The 21,163-nt window shown below is 40.8% G+C and overlaps 1 long non-coding RNA gene across 1 annotated transcript in view; it reads left to right on the forward strand.

Annotated features, from left to right (window-relative positions):
- The window catches only part of LOC310908585, a 230,063-nt gene that overhangs the window by 35,356 nt on the left and 173,544 nt on the right, over positions 1 to 21,163 (forward strand). The window lies entirely within an intron of this gene.

A 21,163-nucleotide genomic window follows, 5' to 3' on the forward strand; every position in this document is an offset into this window, starting at 1 on the left:
GAGCGGGGGCGCGCACAGAGCCACGGACACGCACCCCGGCAACCTTCCCTTCCCTTCCCTTCCCTTCCCTTCCCTTCCCTTCCCTTCCCTTCCCTTCCCTTCCCTTCCCTTCCCTTCCCTTCCCTTCCCTTCCCTTCCCTTCCCTCCCCTCCCCTCCCCTCCCCTCCCCTCCCCTCCCCTCCCTTCCAGCTGCCCCAGAATTTCACCTCTGACTCTTCGGCCATTTATTCCCATTTAATCTTTAATTCCCTTGGTTATTAGCATCACTTACAGTTTCTTCTGCAGACAGGCCCTTTATTTGGCTGTGTGTGTGTGTGTGTGTGTAGAATAGATGGACTGTGCACTAAACTAAAGCATCTTTTTTTGTGAAGCCAAGCACACATTCATTTGACTTATTAACCCCCCGAATCAGGCCAGGTATGCTCCATCTCCCCAGCACACTCAGTCTGCAGCATGGTACCAAATTTATCCTGAGCAGCTGCAATCCCACTGGCACTGTTCAGCACATCCATCAATGATCTGCCCAACAGCAGAAAGGACAGGCTTCAAACTGACACAAATTCCTATACAGAGCCCAACTTTTAGGACCTGCTAGATAATAATAATTCATATTAGTGATTTTCCCCATCTGCATATTAACAGATGTGTGTTTGTCAGAGGCCTCCCATTTCCTCTAAAGCATTTGGTGACTTGGAGAGAGCTGAAACACCAGTGAGCTGATCAGGGATGACAAAGTTTTGTGTTTTTTTTCCTACTGCTGACATTCTATAAAAGTTTTTACTGGCTGAAATCTGTTTATCCTTGTAATAGGTGAAACCACACTGGGTAACTCAACAAAGTCATGCTGTGACTACCACTGTCAGGAACATTTTCACCCTCTCACAGATCAGAATAAAGCAAACTCTGCCGTGCAATATGAAGAGCAACTTGTTACACCTGAAGGTTTTGCATTTGAGGTGGCATCCAGCAAAGAAACAAAGTGCAGACTGAGCAAACCACAGCCCATAAAGACTTAGAAAAGTAGGCCCCAATTCTTTAGATATCTGTTTGGCTTTGGAGGATATAATCCTATAGCTACAAAAATACTAATAAATACTCAAGTCGAAGTGAGAAAAAGCCTTCTTCTTTCTTACAAAGTTTGCTCAGTGTTGTCACAAGAGCAAATACCAAATAATTCATGCAAGCAAACGTTGCATATACCAAAATGTTCTTCATTTTCAGTATCCTTTACTGCTTTTCTCTGCTTTAAAGCAGCAAGGCATTGTCAGAGCTAATACAATAACCACTCAAACTCAAGGATGGCACATAGCAGTAAGACTTTTATTTCTCATTTATAAAATAATTTTTAGAACGTGTAAAAACATGCTAAATAATTAAGGATATACTGAGGTATTCAAGATGGAGAAGTCAGTAACAATTTTAGTATATTTTTTCTTATTTTTTATCTACATGTTCAATTACAAACTTCCCAGTATTATAAAGCTTATGGGAATTGGCTAATGATTCCAAACTCCACATGCTGGTTTGAAATTCTCTCTCTATGGTTTGTAGCTCAAAGGGACATGAGGAAGCAACATGGTTGCATATTTTTAAATTCTAATGGAAAAAATACTCCTTTAAAAATCTTCACTGCTTTATTAAATGATCAAAAAAAAAAAAAAAAAAAAAAAAAAAAAAGAGGTGGGGCTGGCATAACTGCAGGGTGGAATGATTGCCAGATACCTCCTATTAGAAGACTACATTTTCAGTTGGTTAAAGAGTTTGCCAAACTTCAACTGTTTGGCTGAAAACAGCCCTCACCAGGTGTGTGCCTCGGGGATGACTTGTTTGAAAAATCCTCAGCCAAACATCTTAGGGCTTCCTGAGAAGGAGCCTATGGAAGACTGGTCGTGCTGCCAGATCACGGAAACCTCTTCTCCGAGCAGCTCCTGCTTGCCCATGTTTGGAGCAGGAGCTGGAATGGGAATGGCCTGGTGAGGAGGTGGAGTTTGCTGCTTCACCCTGCCCAGGCTGCCAAGGTGAGAAAGCCTCAGCTTGTGTATGGCTCGCCAGGGGCTTCCTGAGGTTTGACAGAGAAAATCCCAAAGCTCTCACTCCCACAAACCATGCTGCTGGTGAGATGGAGACAAACCTTCTGCCTGACACCAGAGTTCTGTCATTCTGCCTGGGATGGTGGAACTGTCTTCCTGGGTGCCACAAAACCACCCTCCTCTGCTATTAAAATCTCTCCTGTGGCATCCAGACAGCCTAGCACAAGTTGCCCAATTTCAGTACGGAAGAACTAAAACTATTAAACCAGAATACAAGGAAAAGAGGGGAGAACAGCAAAAGTAAAATGACAGAGGCTGGCGGAGCAAGGGAGGCAGGCTGGGTGCAGAAGGTGGGAATAGACTCTGAACAGGGAAGCTAAAACTATTTGCAAAAAGAAACTGGGCTTCTTGGCTGGGGAAGCAAATGGGAGCAGGTAGAGAATAGTGCTGACAAGGCAGGGCATTGTCAAGGGAAAAGAGGGAATCACCAACAACTGTGTTGTTTATGGAGATGCTTGAAATAGAGAACTATCTTACTGCCATCAGATGGCTCAAGTAGCACTGTGGGATGGTTCAGAACACTCCACTCCTCCTGATGACTCATTGGATCTTAGCAGACTGCTACAGGATAAAATCTCTGTTCATGCCATTTGCTATTAACCCCCTCACCTGGCTTGCAAAAAACAACTTGCTCAAGCGTGTGTCCTGACACACAGACACATGCATACACATGTCAAAACTATACTGAAACAAGGGTTAATCTTGTTCAAAGAGGATTAAAGTGTATTGAATCAAGTAGAGAAAAACAGAAATAAAATCTGCTGTACAGCAAGCAGCATTTCTTGTATACAGTCCTTGTTTGTATGGCACAATTCTCACTCTCAGGCCTTCCATCTTTTCTGCTGGGGCCCAGCTTCAGGAACTGGATGAAACAAAACAATGCCAATATTGGCGGCTACCCTATTTTGTATTCTCCTCACTAACAAGGTGCAGTTCCATGTCTTATTTGCTGGATGCTTCTCAAACTGCCCATTGGAGCCTGAATTACAAGGTTTTCCTGTGGCACTATTTACCACCGTGGTCCTTGGACACTTCTCAGGGATCCTCTAATTTATATTCAGGGAAATCCCATGAGTTAAAGGAGAGATACTACCCACGTTTTAAGGGTAAGATTTTGGCACAAGCACCCCCTCCATCCTGGCAGCCCAAGCTCCTGGTAAAGCACCACAGATACTGGCACTGTGTGCTGGAAGCACCTTTCCCCTGGCAGATCCCACTGGCAGAGGAAAACCCTTGCCAGAGTTCACAATCAAGGAGCATATGAGGAACCAACATTAACTGACTTATAATTTTTGAAAAAAAAAAAAAAAAAAGTCAAATACCTGCCCTTGTGTATTTCTGCCAAATACATGCCCTTTGTTCTGTACAAGACACAGTTCTAAAGCAAGCACTACCAGGCACTAGGAGGTTAGGGAGCATTTCCCATTATCCCAGGTTAATAAAACTGAATTTCTCAGTGTTATAGTGCTGGAACATGATAGAAAATAAGATCAGTTTTAAAAAACTATTTTCTATTCTTCAATATCTTCTTTTTAAGTTGGGGAAGATAAATTTTGACCCATAAATTTTGTCCAGCTGGCAATTGCAGTAATGCTTTGGAGGGTGTAATGGGCTGCTGAGCATTGCTGGTTTGTGTCCAAGCAGACACAGCAGGCTCTAGCTGAGATCCACAGCTCCTGTAACTGGTGACAGCTCAGGCTCTGCATGGGCTCACTTGGAGTGCTGAACTGAAGGCAAGGGCTACCAAGTGACCAGCAAAACCACCTGCCAGGCCAAAGTCATGTTTCCTTTCCCTTTGGCACTAAAGGAAGACTGGGAAGCTGCAGGGAATGCACATTCCTTTCACACTGCCCAAGGCAGGAGGATCCAGGTCAGGGCAGCAGGGAAGGCCACAGTGCACTTACTGGCTGTCTGAGTTTGTGGTTATTTTGGATTATTGTTCCAGTAATAACACTTTATTCAGCTTCTTCTGAATTTTCATCCTTCTGGAGTGTTTTCAGTGTTTTGAATGTGCCATAGCTGAAAGTCGTAACTCAAAGAAACCTGTAATAACATGAATGCTTTTGCTAACTTTTACTGGAACTTTCAGTCACCTCTGGAAGCAAACCTCTGAATGGGATAAATCTAGAAATCACAGGCAATGTGCCTTGCGCAGTTAAATGGGAGAGTATTTACAAAAAAAAAAAATATCATTTTTCAAGGTGAATGAGTTTGGCAAGATCTCACTGTAAAGAGAATGAACCATAAATTCCTTTTTGCACAGCATAGGAGACCTTGAGCCCCAAAGGGCAGCTGAGTCTTTGGCAGAATAAACTTTGACATTGCAGCATGAGGATGCCAACAGCAACGACCTTGCACTAAGTGTGGTCAGACGGCACCTCCCAGGAAGACACATGGTATGTTTTAGTGAAGAGCAAACAGTTGCCTGAATATATGCTAGACACAGATGACTAAAACTCTGATGATATGGGCAAAATGTTGCCATTTCAAACACAAAGAACAGCATCTCATAAATGGAATGGTGGTGGCCTTTTGGAGTGAAATGCTCTTGGCACATTGTTATAACCTGAAACCAGCCTCACTCAGGGCAAGCTTGACCAAGGCTGAGGAAATGATTCCAGGAGAAAAAGAGTTAAAATAGTCCAAACAAAATCTGTAAAGGACTTGAGTATTATTTTGAAGGCATTCTTCTGATCTGGAGAAAGGAAAATTCAAGTTCCTCCCTACAAAGTATTTTTTTCATTCTTGCCTCAGCTCAGAACTTCTATTTCACTAGAAATATATTTATAAAAAAACTGCTAAAATCACATTCTGGAATTCTAAATTACCTATGTGAAAGAAATGTCTTAAATCAGCTGGAACTGTTGTCTAATATGTGAACACTTTCAATGAAAAAACCCAACAGAAACAAAGAAGAACCTGAATGTGAAAGCAGCTCTTTCATTTTCCTACAGAATGCTGGATTACTTCTGATAAAATTTGTAATTTATAAAAATCTGTTCCTTTGGAGAAGGTACAACTCACCTCCCTGTACTCTCATAATTAAAAGAAAAATGACCCTGGTAAGTGATTTATTGATGAAAAAATAGGGAAACTAAGAGTTAAACTTTTTATGTTCACAATAGACGCTGTTAATTTTGAAAGAAAAATGTTAATTTTGAAAGGCAAGTGGAAAGAAAAGTAGCTTAGGAGATGAGTAACTACTGGAGCTTCCTCCTTAGTGTTGTTTCCAACATTCAGCTGCAGGTAATCCTCTGTACAAAAGTCATATTCTTCTTATCTAAACCTTGTAACAGCAGTATTTACATCTTCCAGAACAAGACATACAATCTTAGAAAGTAAGGCTGATATCCAAGTAGAAAAATAATAGAAGAAGTGGGATAAACCCCCAGATGTACCTCTGTTCAAAGGATTAAAAAGTCAAAATCAACCACTCCCAAATTTAAACCAACCTAGCCAAGTGTTATTTCCTAGCTTTGGTTTCTTTTTATCATAACATTGATAATGAAACACGGATTTTGGTTGAATTTACTTGTAGCACAGGACTGTATAACAAACAATGTTGCTGCATTTTGCTGTATGTCATTAGTTTCCTCCCCATAAACCATGCAGGCTGTCACTCAAAGATACCTTCCATGCGTTTTTTCAGTCTCAATAGATGAAATTTTGAATTATTTTAAAATAAAGAGTGAAAAATGAGCTGGAGTAGTGCAATCAGGGTTAATTCAATTGCACTTTTAAGGGTATCCTGACATTTGAAAAAGTGGCCAAGCACATTCTGCCTGCTTGTTTTGATACAGATACATCTGTCAGGAATTCGTGCACAAGCTTGTATGGGACTCCCAGGATAGTGTGTGTTGTAAAATAAATCTGTATTGGTCTGCTCCCAATCTAAATACACTTGTGACTAAAGCTCTCACATGCAGATAGAGATCTAGCAAATCAAAGTATGTTTCCAGGAGCTGTAACTTATTGAATTTACATACAAAATCTAAGAGGTGATGGAAAAAAAAAATACATCAAAGATTACTTGAACTCTACCGTAATACACTCCTACCATTAGATCTTATTTTATTGAATGATTCATGCCTTATTGGCTTCTCTAGATTTGCTTTTATATTTCTGCCTTGCTATTTTAAGATGCATTATCTTTAATCCAAAAACTGCCATCCTACCTAAACCCATTTAGAATTTTCTATGATTAAATCTCATTGAATGAAGATTAGTGAGAATTATGGCTCTTTCACAGCACAGTCTGAGGCACCACACCAACCAGAGCCTGGCATAACCCAAAAATGCCTTGTCCACCTTTACATTTTACAACATCAAGATGTGAAGCTATAAAATGGGAGGGATTTTTTTTTCTTAACTGAGAAAAACTAATGAGAGATGCACTGATTTGTGTTCAGTTTGTTTCTCACAGCAGAAAGCCTCACAGTTTTCATACATTTGTGCATTATTTGTACCACATGCAGAACACAGGACGTGTCACTTCTGTAGAGATGCTGATAGGGACCCAGATCTCAGGGTGGGAGGGAGCTCAAACCAGGACAAGCTTGAACCACAGACCAGTTCCTCTGGAACTTGATTGCTTTGCAGGAAATTCTCTGATTTGGAGCCACCAGAGATGGCTGAAAATCTGTCTGCACATGCAATTAGGAGAAAATGAACAGAAAATTGCCATTATTTGGGAAAGACCAGGGCAATAACTGAAAAAAGTCCATTGAAGTTTTTATATCCCATACTTTCTGTTCACTTCAGGTAAAATCCCACTCCTCATTTAAAAACTCGTAGAAATTTATTTCTTTGGTCGTTTAAAGAACCTGGAGCATATTATGTGGTTTGAAGTTATCTGAATTCCTGAACTTTGAGGTGGCAGCAGTGGACAGGGACTCTGACTTTGGGCCTGACCATGTTGAGTGCTTAGCGAAAATAAGGATTTGATTCTAATGTCTTTTGAGCAACAGCTCTTTTACAAAATAAGTAAAAATCTTCCATATTTGTAATATACAATCTCAAATTTTAGTTGAAGAAATAGCATTTAAAAGTTATTCCTCTGCAGAGTAGTTAACAAGTATTAATTAAAAATACCTACACTAAATCACCTTATTGAGTAAATTAAACATTTTCCTTAAAAAATACGTATAATGGTTTAATCTGAATTTTCTCCTTAAGTTCTGAGTTAGTGCATGATTATTTCTAATGGAAAATCTCAGTATGCCTTTTCTGCAATGAAAACATTTAAAAGATAAAATTATTTTAAAATATATTTTCTTACATTGTTAATTCCTGATAATTAAAAAAAAATCATCTTCTTATGCTCACCACATTTTCCACCCCCCAGCACCCTCCCTAATTAAGGGCATGGGAGAACCTGATGTCATGAGAAATGTGGGAGTCCCTTGGGAGTTTCAGGTTACTTCCCCTTCCTCTTCCTCTTCTCTTTCCCCTTCCCTTTCCTCTTTCCCTATCCCTTTCCCTTCCCGTCACTGACCTCTCACACCACTCCATGGGCTGTGTGCTGTTGAGGATGTTTTCTTTCACCTGAAGTGACCTTAGTGGCTCAAGCAGCACCTGAGGAACGGCTCAGTCCCCTCTGCCAACCACTCCAGTGCCAGGAGCAGGAGGTGAGAGAACCCCAGCTCTGCCCAGAAGCCCCTGCCAGAGCAGCCCACACCCTCTGAGGACACTGCACCAACAACCTGTGGCTCAGCAGGACACCCAGGGCTGCCAAGAAAAAAAAAGTGTGTCAGTATATGAATGTCATGGGGCCACAGGTCTGATCTTCCCCCCAGTCACAGACCTCGCTCCTCAGGACTTGAAAGGACTCAGGATTTCTGGCTGGGGTAGAGTTAAATTTCTTCTCAGTAGCTGGCAGTGGCTGTGTTTTGGACTTGAGCTGGAACAGTGCTGATAACACAGGGATGTTTTAGTTATTATTTAGTTTAGGCGCACACAGAGCCAAGGGCTTTTCTGCTCCTCTCCCACCTCACCAATGATGGACCTGGGGGACACAAGGCACTGGGAGGACACATGTCCAGGACAGCTGACCCCAACTGGCCACAGGGACATCCTGGACCATATATGCAAAGGTGGGAAGAGGAGGAGGAGGAAGGAGGGGATATTTGGAGTGATGAAGTTTGTCTTCCTAAGTCACTGTGACTCATGGTGGAGTCCAGCTTTCCTGGGATGGCTGAGCATCTGCCTGTCCAAGGGAAGTGGGAAATTAATCCCTGGTTTTACTTTGCTTGTGCACACACGTTTGCTTTTCCTGTTAAACTGTGTTCATCTCATCCCATGAGTTTTCTCACTTTTTTCCCAATTCTGTCCTGTGTGCCAGGGGCATGAGGGAGTGAGCAGCTGTGTGGAGCTGAGTTTCCTTCTGGGGTTAAACCATGACAGAGTTTCTCACACAATGAAACCCTTGTTCAACTGCAGAGGGGAAGGCTACTAAAATGACAAAGCAGAACCTGTATGAAGCAAACTACAGAAGAAGCTTCTCCACCCTTCCCTTTCCAGGTTTCAGAGGAGGTCCTTTGCTGGCAGGTCTAAACCTGGTAACTCAAGGAGGATCAGGCTGTTTCACACCACCCTGGGACTTGGGCTGTGCAGGGACAAGGCTGGAGGCAAATATCCCTCTGAAGACAGGTCTGATACAGTCTTGCTGGAGGGTAGACAGTGTCTGGGCTTGAGCTGTCATTCAGTTTAACCATCCGGTATGGAAAAGCAGAACATGTGGTTCAGCACTGCAAGCTCATACTTGTTTCTAAGTCATCATCGGCCAATACCTAGTTCCAAGCTCCATGGTGAATATTTGAACACTTGCACTGATATTGTGCAAAAGAAAGGAACTTTTTAATGGAAAAATGGATGTGTGTATCAACTGTGGGGTAAACATCTTATGCTTCAACAAAAACCTGGCCAAGGCAGTGGTCAAGGTATAAAAACTGCAAAGTACAGTGCATTATTTTCAACTTCTAGTCACTTTTTTTTTTTTTTCTTTTTAATGGATTTAGTTGTCATTAGTTATCTGTTACCTGCTCTCCAGAATTTACTACTGATAGTCATTAGTGTTACAGGAGTACCTGAGATCTCTTCTGAATTTTAGGGCATTGCTGTGGTACTGTGCACTTTGGAAAATGTACAGGGTTAATATAGATATTAATGAGGAGAAATACAATACAGGGCAAGGCTGGGAGCAAGAGCAGTGGTTTGGGGGATGTGCTGCATCTCTGGGGAAGAAGGAGAGGCTAAGAAATAAATTAAAATTCTGCCCCTAAAACAAGCTGAGTAACTCAATGTGATATCTCAACTAGTATTTCTGACTTCAGAGGTTCACTTTAATTCAAGGGGTGTGTGATTTAGTGTTACCTGTCATTATTTCAACCTTAAGGTATCCAAATATTAGCAAATATAAATAGGGGAGAAAGGAGAACAGAGCTATAACAACCATGCAGCTAATCAAAGAGTACTTCCTGAAAATATGAAGATTTTCTTTTTAAAACATATGTCAAAACTAATCATAAGACCATGATGTGTGGACTTCCAGTACAGCTGGGCAAATAATGCCCTTTTATGTTGATTGTATGAGGCTGATATTCGGAGCCATCACCGTAACAGTTGCATTTACTTGGGATGATCAGGAACAATTAAAATGCTTCATTTGAAAGAAAACTCATACAACTCTCTATTTATTATTTAACTAATGGGAGGGGCTTTCATCTATAAATGTTCATCTATTATTTAGAAAGGAAAATGCAGTACCATGGGGTTTTTTCATATATCAGATGATTTTCTTATCTGCAAGGGCTGAATATAACAGTTGATAAATGGACAAAAATAGCTTTTGAAAGGTACTGCACTATTTTCCAAGTGACAGAATGTGTCTGAAAAGGACACATGATGCCTCAAACATCCCCTCCCCAAAATACAAGATTGTAAATAAATGCCATTATTTCACACAAGGAAGTTACGATGTTGAACCTGCAAGGATCTCTGTTTTCCACCTATAAACATGATATGTAGAAGGTCTGTCCTGCAGATTTCCTCACCTGCTCAGGCCCGTGAAAGCTCTTGAAGCCTTGGCCAGAGTATCCTCAGCCAGAAGGGTTGGACTGTCAGTGCAGAATGCCCTACCCTGATTATAATGTGATATGATGCTCTGGAAAGGTCTGATTTTTCCCTAAATCACCTGGCTACTAACTAAGCTTTCTCCCACATCACTTTTTGGTCAGCTTAGGCTCACTCTCGTTGGAACTGAAGTCAATTTTTGTGCAGGTCATTCTGTCTATGCCCTGCCACCTTATCATGTGTTACATCTTTCTGAGGTTGCAACTTACTTACAGTGTTTATTGGCACAATTTTACATCAGAAGGGTTCCTGCTGAGATGCCCTAAACCCCACAGAACAGAGTTCCCCAAGCCTCTGGTTTCTTTATCTTTTTTGGAGGCTGAACCAGGGGTGACACTGCTATAGCCAAATCATTTCAAACTCCTTTTCTACTTGCCCTCTGCTAAGAGAACTCAGGTGTACTGAAGGGTGCTGGCCTGCATGCCAAATTCACATGGAATTTTTGCAGAGCAGCCTGCTGGTAACAGATCCATCAAATCTTCTGAAGAGCAGCTCCCAGTCTTCCCTGCCAACTACTAGTTGGAAGGTAGAAATTAGCCAAGATACAGTTTTAAGGCACATCAGGAGGCTAAAAGCACAGTGCATATTTGTAACTTTTCATTCAGTGTGTAGATTTACCAACTCTGAACTGCCTGAGGATATTTATTGCGTGTATTGGCTATAAAATGATATTACTGAAGTATCTTCTGTTTTCAGAGGGCTGCAAAGGCCAGTACCCACCATCAGCAGAGGACAGCACATGTTCTTTATATATCCATAAAGTTTTCCAATACACTTGTTGGTAAACTTGCCTGAAGTTTATATCCAAAGACAGCAGCCAGCAGCTATTCAGAAGTGCTCAGAAAATGTGTTAGCAGTTACCAAGTGAATTCATTTTTCTATTTTAAAATTCTTTCAAGAACTAATAAACTACAATAACAATAGAATCTTTTACACTCAGACCAATGTTTGCACACCTGACATGCTCCAGTGAAGTGTGACAGCGTCTCTCACCAGCCCATGTCACACAGTTACACAGCATCTCCCTGCAGCTGGGAACAGACAGTTCTCCACTGTCTGTAGAGGCAGGTGGAGAACTTCCCTGCAGGAATGGGACCACACAGTCTCCACAGCTTTTCCCTGCCAGTACCAGAATTCCAGGTGTGCAGCTGGCCCTCACTCACTGCCAGTGGGGATTATACCTGTGAAATGATCTTCCAGATCCTTAAACCCATGGTACATTTAACTACAAGACAGTGGTGGCATAACCAGATTTATGAGTCCCCTTGAGTTATGCAATGCTGACAGAAATGCTGATACAACCTACTTTAGTCTCAACATTTTAACATCAGTTACTCGGTTACCAAAGGTTTTGCTGTGCAAAGATCAGAGTGCTAATAAGTGTTAAACTCCCTACAAATATTTTACATGTTTCTTATGCAATGGAATGCTACAATTTTCCAAAGTCTGGCATCTCAACACTTACACAGACTTGCAGCTGTAACCTGCACCCAAGTGAATGCCACCTGAGGAATAAAACTCTCTGTTGCTACTCTGCCAAATTACCTGATCTTCAAACTGTGCCACTGATTCTGGACTGAATACTGCAACTATTGTAATTCTTTATTTAGAAAAAAAGTGTATTTGTGGTAGATAATTACTTTTCTGTTAGATTCCTGGCCTTCTGAGGAAACAGAATATTTTGCAAGTTAGAGAAAATCATTCAAGAGCTAGATTAATGCAAAAAATGCATGAAAAGCAGTTTCTGTAGCCGATATCACCACACTGCTAAACAGGATAGCAACAATAAATCCATAGCATGTACACAGCACCAGTATGTACACCTGTAAGCTTATATAAAGGAAGCATGTTCATCAGAAAAATGCCAGCTACATTTGGTTCTTGCTTTTGGTTCATTTTTGCATTGTTCAGAAGTAGCTATTTTAGGTGAAGCATTGTAAAATGCATTTGAGAGCAGATTATTCACGTGTACTTCTTGTGCAACTTAAAATTCTCTAGCACACAGAGAAAGAAACAGTGGCTGCAGAGCCAGAGTCACCACCAATAAAAACAATTGAAACACAGTATTATTCTTTCATGGCAATAATTCTATGAATGACCTCTCCACTTTATAAGAACTGCCTTGCTAGAGCTTTCCCTCCAGCAGCATCACTCTGACCTCACCAAGGGAAGAGAACACTTCCCACGAGACATGGCAGAAGGAGCCCTAACCAAGCATGGCATCTCTCCCTTCAGACATCCAGAATTCACACAGAGTGGTCTGACCTGCCCACATTCCTGCCTAACATTCCCTGCAAAGTAAAAATCCTTTTGTTATGTCAAAAAAATCCCAGAGGGACTATATACAACACCTGACCCAGTTGGACATCAGGCAAATACAAGTCTACTAAAATCAACAAGTGCAAATCTCCCTTCTAAGGAAAAACAATTTATATGGAATTTATATGGTTGGCAATCCCCTCACTGCCTTTCCCACATAGTTTTATACCACGCTTTTATTTGCTCATTCTCAGTCTATAGTTGCACCGTCTCACAGGTCAGCTCTGAGTGTCAAAGCTGGTGCTAATGTGGTGACAGCAGGAAGGGCATGGAGGGGTCAGGCTGATCTAGACCTTGATACAAGGAAAGAAACAATTTTTCTCCTGTGTCTCACCAGTTTCCTACCCGGGGTTCATCTCCAGGCCCCCATATGCCATTGCACCCTTCCAGCTTCCACTCCAGTGGCTTTCAGCTCCTGCACACAATCCAGCTCTGAGTGCCACAGAACAGAGCACTGGGGCAGGAGAACCATGGTCACAATTAAACTCACTTTTGTTTAGGTTTGGTGTTGTTAAGTGTACAAAACATCCCATTCTTACAGGGGGAAACTGGTGTGAAATACAGCACAGTAACAATACTGGCAAGGGAGATGATTCTTATATGGGACAGGCCTGGGGCTCCTGTGCTCCTTTCCACTACCCCTGGCAGGGCCAAGGAATTCAAAATGTCCCTTGTCAGGTGCACCTGTTCCGTGTGTGCCTTTGACTTGAACTTCACTGAAGGGACAAACAAACAGAGGAATCAAAAGGAGACTGTCCTCCACCTCAAAGAATCCTTGCTTTGTGTTCACACTAGAAATATCCTTAAACTCCTGTATGTGGCAGAAATTAAAAAGGATTATCAAGCAGTGCCATGATTTCTGCATTAATATAATTAAATTAATTTCAAGTAGTGTTGTGTAAAGTAACCCATCTGCTTAGAGGCCACATTTCATTGTGCAGTTAGTCCCCATGGATGTGCACCAAGCAGTGAAGTACCATGCAAAATTCTACAGAAGTTTAGGTTTTAAATTGCTAAATGCTTTCTAAAGAGAAACTATTTTTAACTTAATTGGTTATGTTCTTAAAAACTTTAATTGCAAAAACTAAAATCAGCATTTATTTTTCTGAGAATCTGAATTCAATGAGAGCAAATGTGCAGAAGTATTTCCTATTTTAATGGATCAATGAAAAAATACTGAGATAAAATAACAGCATGGGGTAAGATGAGGAGCAAAGCTACACTTAGTGGGACAGTACATCTTTGTGCTGAGGCCCATGAGACAGAAAGCATAACCAGAACTTTTCAGAATGAAAAATGGTCACCATCATAAGGGGATTCCTCATTACTTCAGGCACGTTCTTGGCTTTTCCAGCACCATTTTCTCAGTATGAATGAAGAAGATTAGATATATGTGGCCTGAAGTAGGGGATGGAAGGGGGTCCACTAAAGGCAGTGAGAGAAAAACTTTTTTCTGATCTTTCAAAGATTTGACAGGAGGAAAATATGGGTCCCTTGCGGGGATCCAAGTTCTGTTTGTCAGCTGAATCAGTCTTTTCAGTTTCACACTATGCCTTAATCAGAGCAAGAGGAGAACAGAGATAAGGCTTCCACTGCCACATCCCAGGGGCAGACACTGACAGGCTGTCATGGCTCCCAGGACATGGATGAGGAGGGAGGACAAGCTGCCTTGGGATAAAGGCCTCTCCTGGCACAGGGATAACCTCCCTGGGAAGGTGAAGCTCAGTGGGCTGTTGGCAGTATCAGGGCATGTAAATACTTGTCAAGTTCCCTGGCTTTTCTGGATGTCTACAAATTGCCTAATGACACAACAAGGGAAAGGGCCATTTGTTCTAACACTGAAATATCCCATGTATCCTACCTCTTCAGAGTTTATTGCTGGGATCTGAACACAGCCATCAGCCCTGAGGCAGAACTAGCAGGTGCTGAAAAACACAAGGGGAGAGATTCACAAGGATAAGCTCAGTGCTGGGAAAAAAAAAAAAAAAAAAAAAAAAAAAAAAAAAAAAAAAAAAAAAAAAAAAGGAGAACAAGTAGAGGAAAACTAAAGAACCAGGTAAGAAAATCCCATGTCCTTTTTTTCACCTTAAAAAAAAGCGATTCTCCAAATCTGATTTTTTTTTTCTTTCTAGAAAACTGCAAACTCTAAACTACCTTATCCATGGAGTCTCTCACACTGCACACACCTAATTAAAGGATTTGTCATGGTTCAAAACTACAGCGATATATCAGTGGTTTATTTGCTCTTTTCTGTGGCACTGAAATCTCAATATGCAATTTTTGTATTTTCCTTCCATTATTCAAAATCAGTTCTACAAAACCAAACCAAACCAAACCAAACCCAAAAATCCACCTATCGATCATTGCTGCAACCACCAAAAAAGCCACTGCAGTCCAAGACACCCAAGGGCATCCAAGCTGTGCCTGCAACTTTGGCTTTCACTTAGGAGTGATCCAAAGGGGTTTAGGAGCTGGTGGAAACCACAGCAGTAAAAGCACAAAGTAACGTAACAGCTGCGTTTCCAGCATTAGCGTTTGTATAAATACAGCATCTTTCACACTAGGTCAGAAAACAGTGTGTATTTTTATAAAAATAAATCTGTTTTCTACAGCAAGCAAACCATTAGAGACTCTTCAGTTTGTGTGCTTCTCACCTCCTTAAAATTCCAGAAACAACGGAAGAGCACAGGCGGATGTATACACACACACAGATACACACACATGTGTCAATTAGAAGAAAAATGCCAAGAAATGATTAATGTGGTATATCTGATACACTGTGCAAAAATTATTCACTTTAAAAAATAAAATAATTGCCAAAAAGAAAGCTATTTTGAGTGCATCCTGTACCAAAACACTTAACGGGGGGTTGAGAGAAAAAGATAAGAGAAATTTTTATTATTCTAAAATAAGAATATAGTTACATGTTTACAGTGTAGCTAAGATGCTTTGTTGCTCTTTGTCTGTTTTCAGAGCTGGCTACAAAGAAGCTTCCTATAGGCTACATCACATCCATGATTATGAAGATACTTAAAATCCCAGAAAGGGACTTATCAAATTACCCTTTGATTACACTGAATGCTTTACAGACAGATCACTACTCACCTGCATCCAGAACTTAATGCTAAAGGAAATAATTTGTGAATGAAAGAGCTATTTTGTCACATGCAAAGTGCTTTATGCCTTGCAAATTGTTGGGAAATAATAGGTAAATCCTCCCCAACCCTGTTGTAACTCTAATATGACAGAATACAGGTCCTAAAACCATACTATTTTTGTATTCAGAAGTCATAACTGAGATGCTTGCAAGCATGAAGCACATGAACAATTTAGAAAAAAAAAATTATTCAGATAAAAGGCTGCAGGTAAAAACTTGAAAATTGCATTTCCTTGCATCTTTGTCCATACCCAAACCTTGACATGCTTTGAGGTGGGGGGATTCAGCCTATGCTTTCACTGGGTGGATGGGCCTCACCCAATCACTGTATTAAATATTTATTTGTCCATTCTGAAGCCAAGATTCACATTATATTTCAGAGCATGACTATATTTGCAGTCAGGTTATCATTGCTCTTTTAGTAAACACTAAAGCCATCGTGTAGTATGTCTCTAATTGTGGAAAACATTCTTAATAAATCCATCATGGTTGCATTTTAAAAATTATTTTATGAGTGGCAAAATATTTTGCTTAATAAAATAGTGAAAATTCTCTGAAATATTTATTTACTAAAACATACAGAACTGGTTTTTTTGTTTGTTTGTTAAAGTCAAAAAACCCTCCAAAAAACCAAATTATGACATGCTCTTCTCAGGCTAATTTCCAGCAACTGACAATTTCATGCTGTTTGCACCACATTAGTAGTTGTGTAGGCTGAAAAAGGAGGTTCATAAACAACTATTTTTTTGGTGCTTACTAGTATGTAACTGTGGAGTCTTTTTCAATTATTCCAGACTATCTTCCCCTTGACACTTTACGTGATTTTAAAAAATGTTTATTTTAGTAGCTGCTTTTTCCCCCCCAGAAAGGTTTGCTGTTTTGTAAACATTTCCATGTAAAACACGCTTTTGCTCTCTGCATGTGTCTCACCCAGGATGGCATTTAAAATAACGTTCCCAACTGGATTTCCAAGGGTCAGATGCAACTTGGCGAGGCAGAGACAATGAACTGATTATACCTTTGCCTTTGGTTCGGGGCGATTGTTTGCAGGCAGCGCAGCTGAAGAGTTAAAGCCATGTGCTGAATTTAAATCTATAAACACGAAGGACGGTGCCAACTTGGCAGAGGATCCTGCATTCAAAAGGAACCAGGGCTGCCCCAACGGAGGCAGCAGGAGGAGGGGGAGCTGCTGCCTCCCCAGGCTGCACATCTGATGCCCCCAAACAGCCCCTACTTTGCAGAAAGACTCTTTACAACAGAACAAGAAAGGTCACAGTTTGCATCTCAATGAGCATATTAAAAGGAGACCTGGCATTATTTTATTCCTTCATAAGAAAATTCTCAGATCTCAAGGTACAGCTATAAAGATAAGTGGGTTTTGTAACTGAGTTAAAATCAGTCCAACTCAAGTGGGGCGTACAGGTTTCAGGGTAATGGGCTACGGTGAGCCAGCCTGGAAATGAGATGTCAGCTCCCAGCTAAACTGCAACAGTATCCTGGACAATGCGTTCAGACACACCATTTAAAATTCAAAATGTAGCTTGGAAGGAATCGAATTACAGCGGATAAATCTATATTTCATTTTAAGAACTGCAAAAGGCCATACCTTCTCTAAAACTAGATGGTGATGAACAAAGCTAAGGAAATGCTTTCTTGGGGAAAGACAGTCTTTTTAGTAAGTATTTTAAGCTTTGATTGCAAGCTCTCAAAAGACCAGGCTGTTGGTGACATACCAAAGTTTTCAGGAGATATCTTTATGAGTGTACATTAAAGCTATATGAATGGTGCTCAATTTTCTGAATCCTAAAAGATGCCAACTCTTTGTCAGTCTGTACACAAATGAAGGTCTCCAATCATCTCAGCATCTAACTAAGCAGGAAACATTTCAGGATGTAACCCAAACATACCTAAATAGAAACAAAAAAAAGAGCACCCAGACCCAAACCAGAAGGGAGATTAAGCTAATGCAATGTTTTCTGTTAAAGGACAAATGTCATCTTTTATTCAGCTGGAGCCTTTTTCACAGAAGAGAAAAACCCGGCAGCACTCCAGTGCAGTGGTGAGCAGTGCCCTCTCACTGCCTCCAGACGCATGGACATTTGATTTGCTGCTGATTAGTGTGGGCAAAAGAGGGGGGGAAAGCTGGCATCAAGTCACATCCTCCATCTTAGTCCCAGCTGGTACCAAGCTCCGAAGAAACAAAGCGACTTCAGACTGTGCGATCATATATTCATGACCAAGAAGAAATATAAAAACCAGCACGTTTGAATTCCTGACAACCATAGAAGAATAGTGCATTGGCATGTTGAATTTTTCCAGCCAGCCTTTGCTGACCTATAAACCTTTGTGACTGGAACAAATGCAAATAGAGCTGACTTGCCTCCCAAACTACTGAAGGGTATTCAAGCCGAGTTGTGTCTAACAGGCTAACAATAACCCACTGTCCCACCCATGCAAAACACACAGTCTGGGAAAAACAGCTTTAGAAAAGCACTTGACGGAGACATAAAGTGCAGACTATGCCAGAAAAAAAAAAAAAAAAAAAAAAAAAAAAAAGAAAAGCTATCTTTTTTTTTTTTCTAGAATTCACCTAAATTTCCACAATATAAAGTAATATGGAGTAAAAATATCTGTTAAAAGAAGAGTGCACAGTTTTAAAAACAGGTTGGAAATTGGCAGCTGAAAATATCAGGGACTGCACTGTGTGAAGTCCCATCAGCTTCAGCCACCAAATTTCATGCCCTAAAATCAAACTTACAGTAAATGACAAACCTAAAAAATGATTATATGCTAACCAATTGCATACTAGCACTGAACTACACTACACTTCAGGAAAAGTGTATTCAGAGTAAAAGGTCTGTTTGACTACGAAAATTCCTAGATATTTCTCTTTAAGTGATCGCTATTCCTGTGTTTTTACTCAGTGGAGGGAGATAACTGACAGTATTGACTACTCCAACTTCCATACAGGCCCAAGAAAAGCTTCAGTCGAGGAAGATCCAGCTCATACAGTAACTCAACAGAATCTTTTCCAATCAGAGAAAGGAAACAAGGCACCACTGCAGGGCATTTACTCAGTGAAACAAATAATTTCTCTTCATGAGGGAGCTAAAACAGGGAAGTGGGTGGCTCTTTCCCCAAGTATTTGCATGCCCTCACTATCCTTGTATTTGTCTGAGCACAGGTCTGTGACTGAATGGGACCAAGCAGCCTTCCCTTGATCCACCTTCACCAGAGGCCAGTTCAAGCAGCCTAAGTCCCTGTGCAGATGAAAAGGGCTGAACAAGAGCACAGGAATGCAGGGGAATACACTGCTACCTCAGTGTTCCTGCTGTGTTAGGCAGAGCAACTAGGGATGGAGTCTGACCCTAGACTTCAGCCTGAGCACTTTCACCTTATCAGATAAAATTTGTGTATTTAATTTATCCTCCCTTAATTCAGGTATTCATCCATCTAATTCCCTGAAGCTGTGGATGTAAGCAGTGAAGAAATAGGGGCACCTCATGGTGAGCACTCAGATGAACAGCTGACTGTGCTGGAAGCCTTGGCTGAGCAAACTCCTGATCTGGAACTGAGATTTAGTCCCCACATCTCACCTTCCTAAAGCAGAAAGAATCCAGGTCAGAGCATCAGTCCTACAAGCAGCTGCCATTGGTCTTTTTGCATTCAGCAAACTACTTGCGTGTACAAAATTGATTGTGTGCAAATGCTTGGATTTTAAGCATGACAGATACATTTTTGAAACTTTTTCAACATCTGGCTTTTAAGAACAGAGTGTTAAGGAAAGCTGAGAAGATTTGTCTCAAGTTTCCATTAAAGCGCGTATGACATACAACCATTTCATAAACATTCCCCCATTCCCTCATTTAAAAAAAAAAAAAAAAAAAAAAAAAAAAAAAAAAAAAAGCAAAGCAGAGGCAACTGGCAGCCAGAATAGCTTAAAAGACACCACAAAAAGAGAAGCTCACATTTCCATCACCCGGGAGAAAAAGGTAAGGCAAAACCCTTTTTAAGAGGCTACTGAATTTGCACAGGAAGAGGGAAGTTTGTTTCTTCTGGACCAAACACCAATGTACGTGCAGCACTGGGAGGTTTAAAATAGAGTCTGGCTGCATGTAGAATCCCTTTAGAATCACTGACTTACATGCAGTGACAGATGCAAAAGATGTCCAAAATAGGCAACATATCTGTGGGGAATTCCCAGTGATGAACTTAAAAACCTGCCATTTTGGCATGTACCCTGTGAAAGGAGATCCATATCCCCAACTCTCTCTCAATCCAGGGGATTTGGGCTTGCAGCAACCCAGAGGGTGTTTAGGCTGGAATTCATCCCATGAGTAGCAGCTGCCTCTGTTAGGAACCAAGTGTGACTTGAATTTAAGCTGCTTGTGCAGCCAGAAGAACAAGAAACAACGATAGGAGCTGTCTTCTGAGGTGACAGAAGGCATTCTCCAACTCTAGAGCCATTACAAGAGGATCCTTGATGTCCTTGATGACCTCAAAAGACAGGATGTGAGATGCAGAGGCTGAAGCTTTCAATCCATAGTATTTTATTATAAAGCAAAAACACATCCCCAAAATAAATTAAATTCTACTACATTGAAAATGGTGAAACGAAAGCAGGCGTTTAACTGAACTCACTGACGACTGTCTCTTCCTTGAGCTTCTGCATAAATTTTGTATCCTCTAATTGTATTTTGTTTCTAAGTACTTTTTCAGTGGCATTGGTATTGATCCTAATTTGTCTGGATTTGCATCATTTGTAGGCTTTGTGGGGCTAATGCCTGTAGAAAGACAAATATGAGAATATGAAAGGAACGCTCTTCCTTTGGTTTTTCTCAATCCATGTTTGCTAAAGGTGTTAGTGCTGCTGAGTGTCAGCAATATTCTGCCATTTGATTATATCAAAGATGAAGAATGAAGCCAAATTACCAATATTCTAGCTTAGAAACAACAGATAGTTCTGTAAAAACATAAAGATGTGTAAAAAGTTTCTTTTACATTTAATGTAATGCAGCAAATTTATTCTGTGGATTAAAAGGAGTTTACCTCTGAAGCATACATCAAAATGCATGGATTTTATGGACTTGCTTCAATGTGAAAAACAACTATACTTTTCCTTTTTGTAACATCTTTTCCTGCTACAGTTCCAAGAACTTAAAGGGTCACATGAGTTTCAAAAGCATTAACTTATCTAAAACTTTCATCTTATCCTTGCTAACTTTTGAAATATGGAAGCAGGCAAAGCACAGCTGAAAGGTGAGCTCCCAACTGTGGCACTGCTCCAGTAAAGGGCTGCAGGATGTCTCACACATTTGTTAGAGGCCTCTCGGAAATGCACAGGCTCTGTTTACTCAAACCAATCAAACCTTGACACAGAAAAGCCTGCCTCAGTCTCTCTTGGGTCAGGGCACTGCTCTATGCACCTCCTGGCTCTCAGTTCACATCACCTCCTCCATCCAGTCAT

Source organism: Zosterops lateralis (assembly GCF_965231275.1).
Source record: "Zosterops lateralis genome assembly, chromosome: 4".
NCBI classification, from domain to species: domain Eukaryota; kingdom Metazoa; phylum Chordata; class Aves; order Passeriformes; family Zosteropidae; genus Zosterops; species Zosterops lateralis.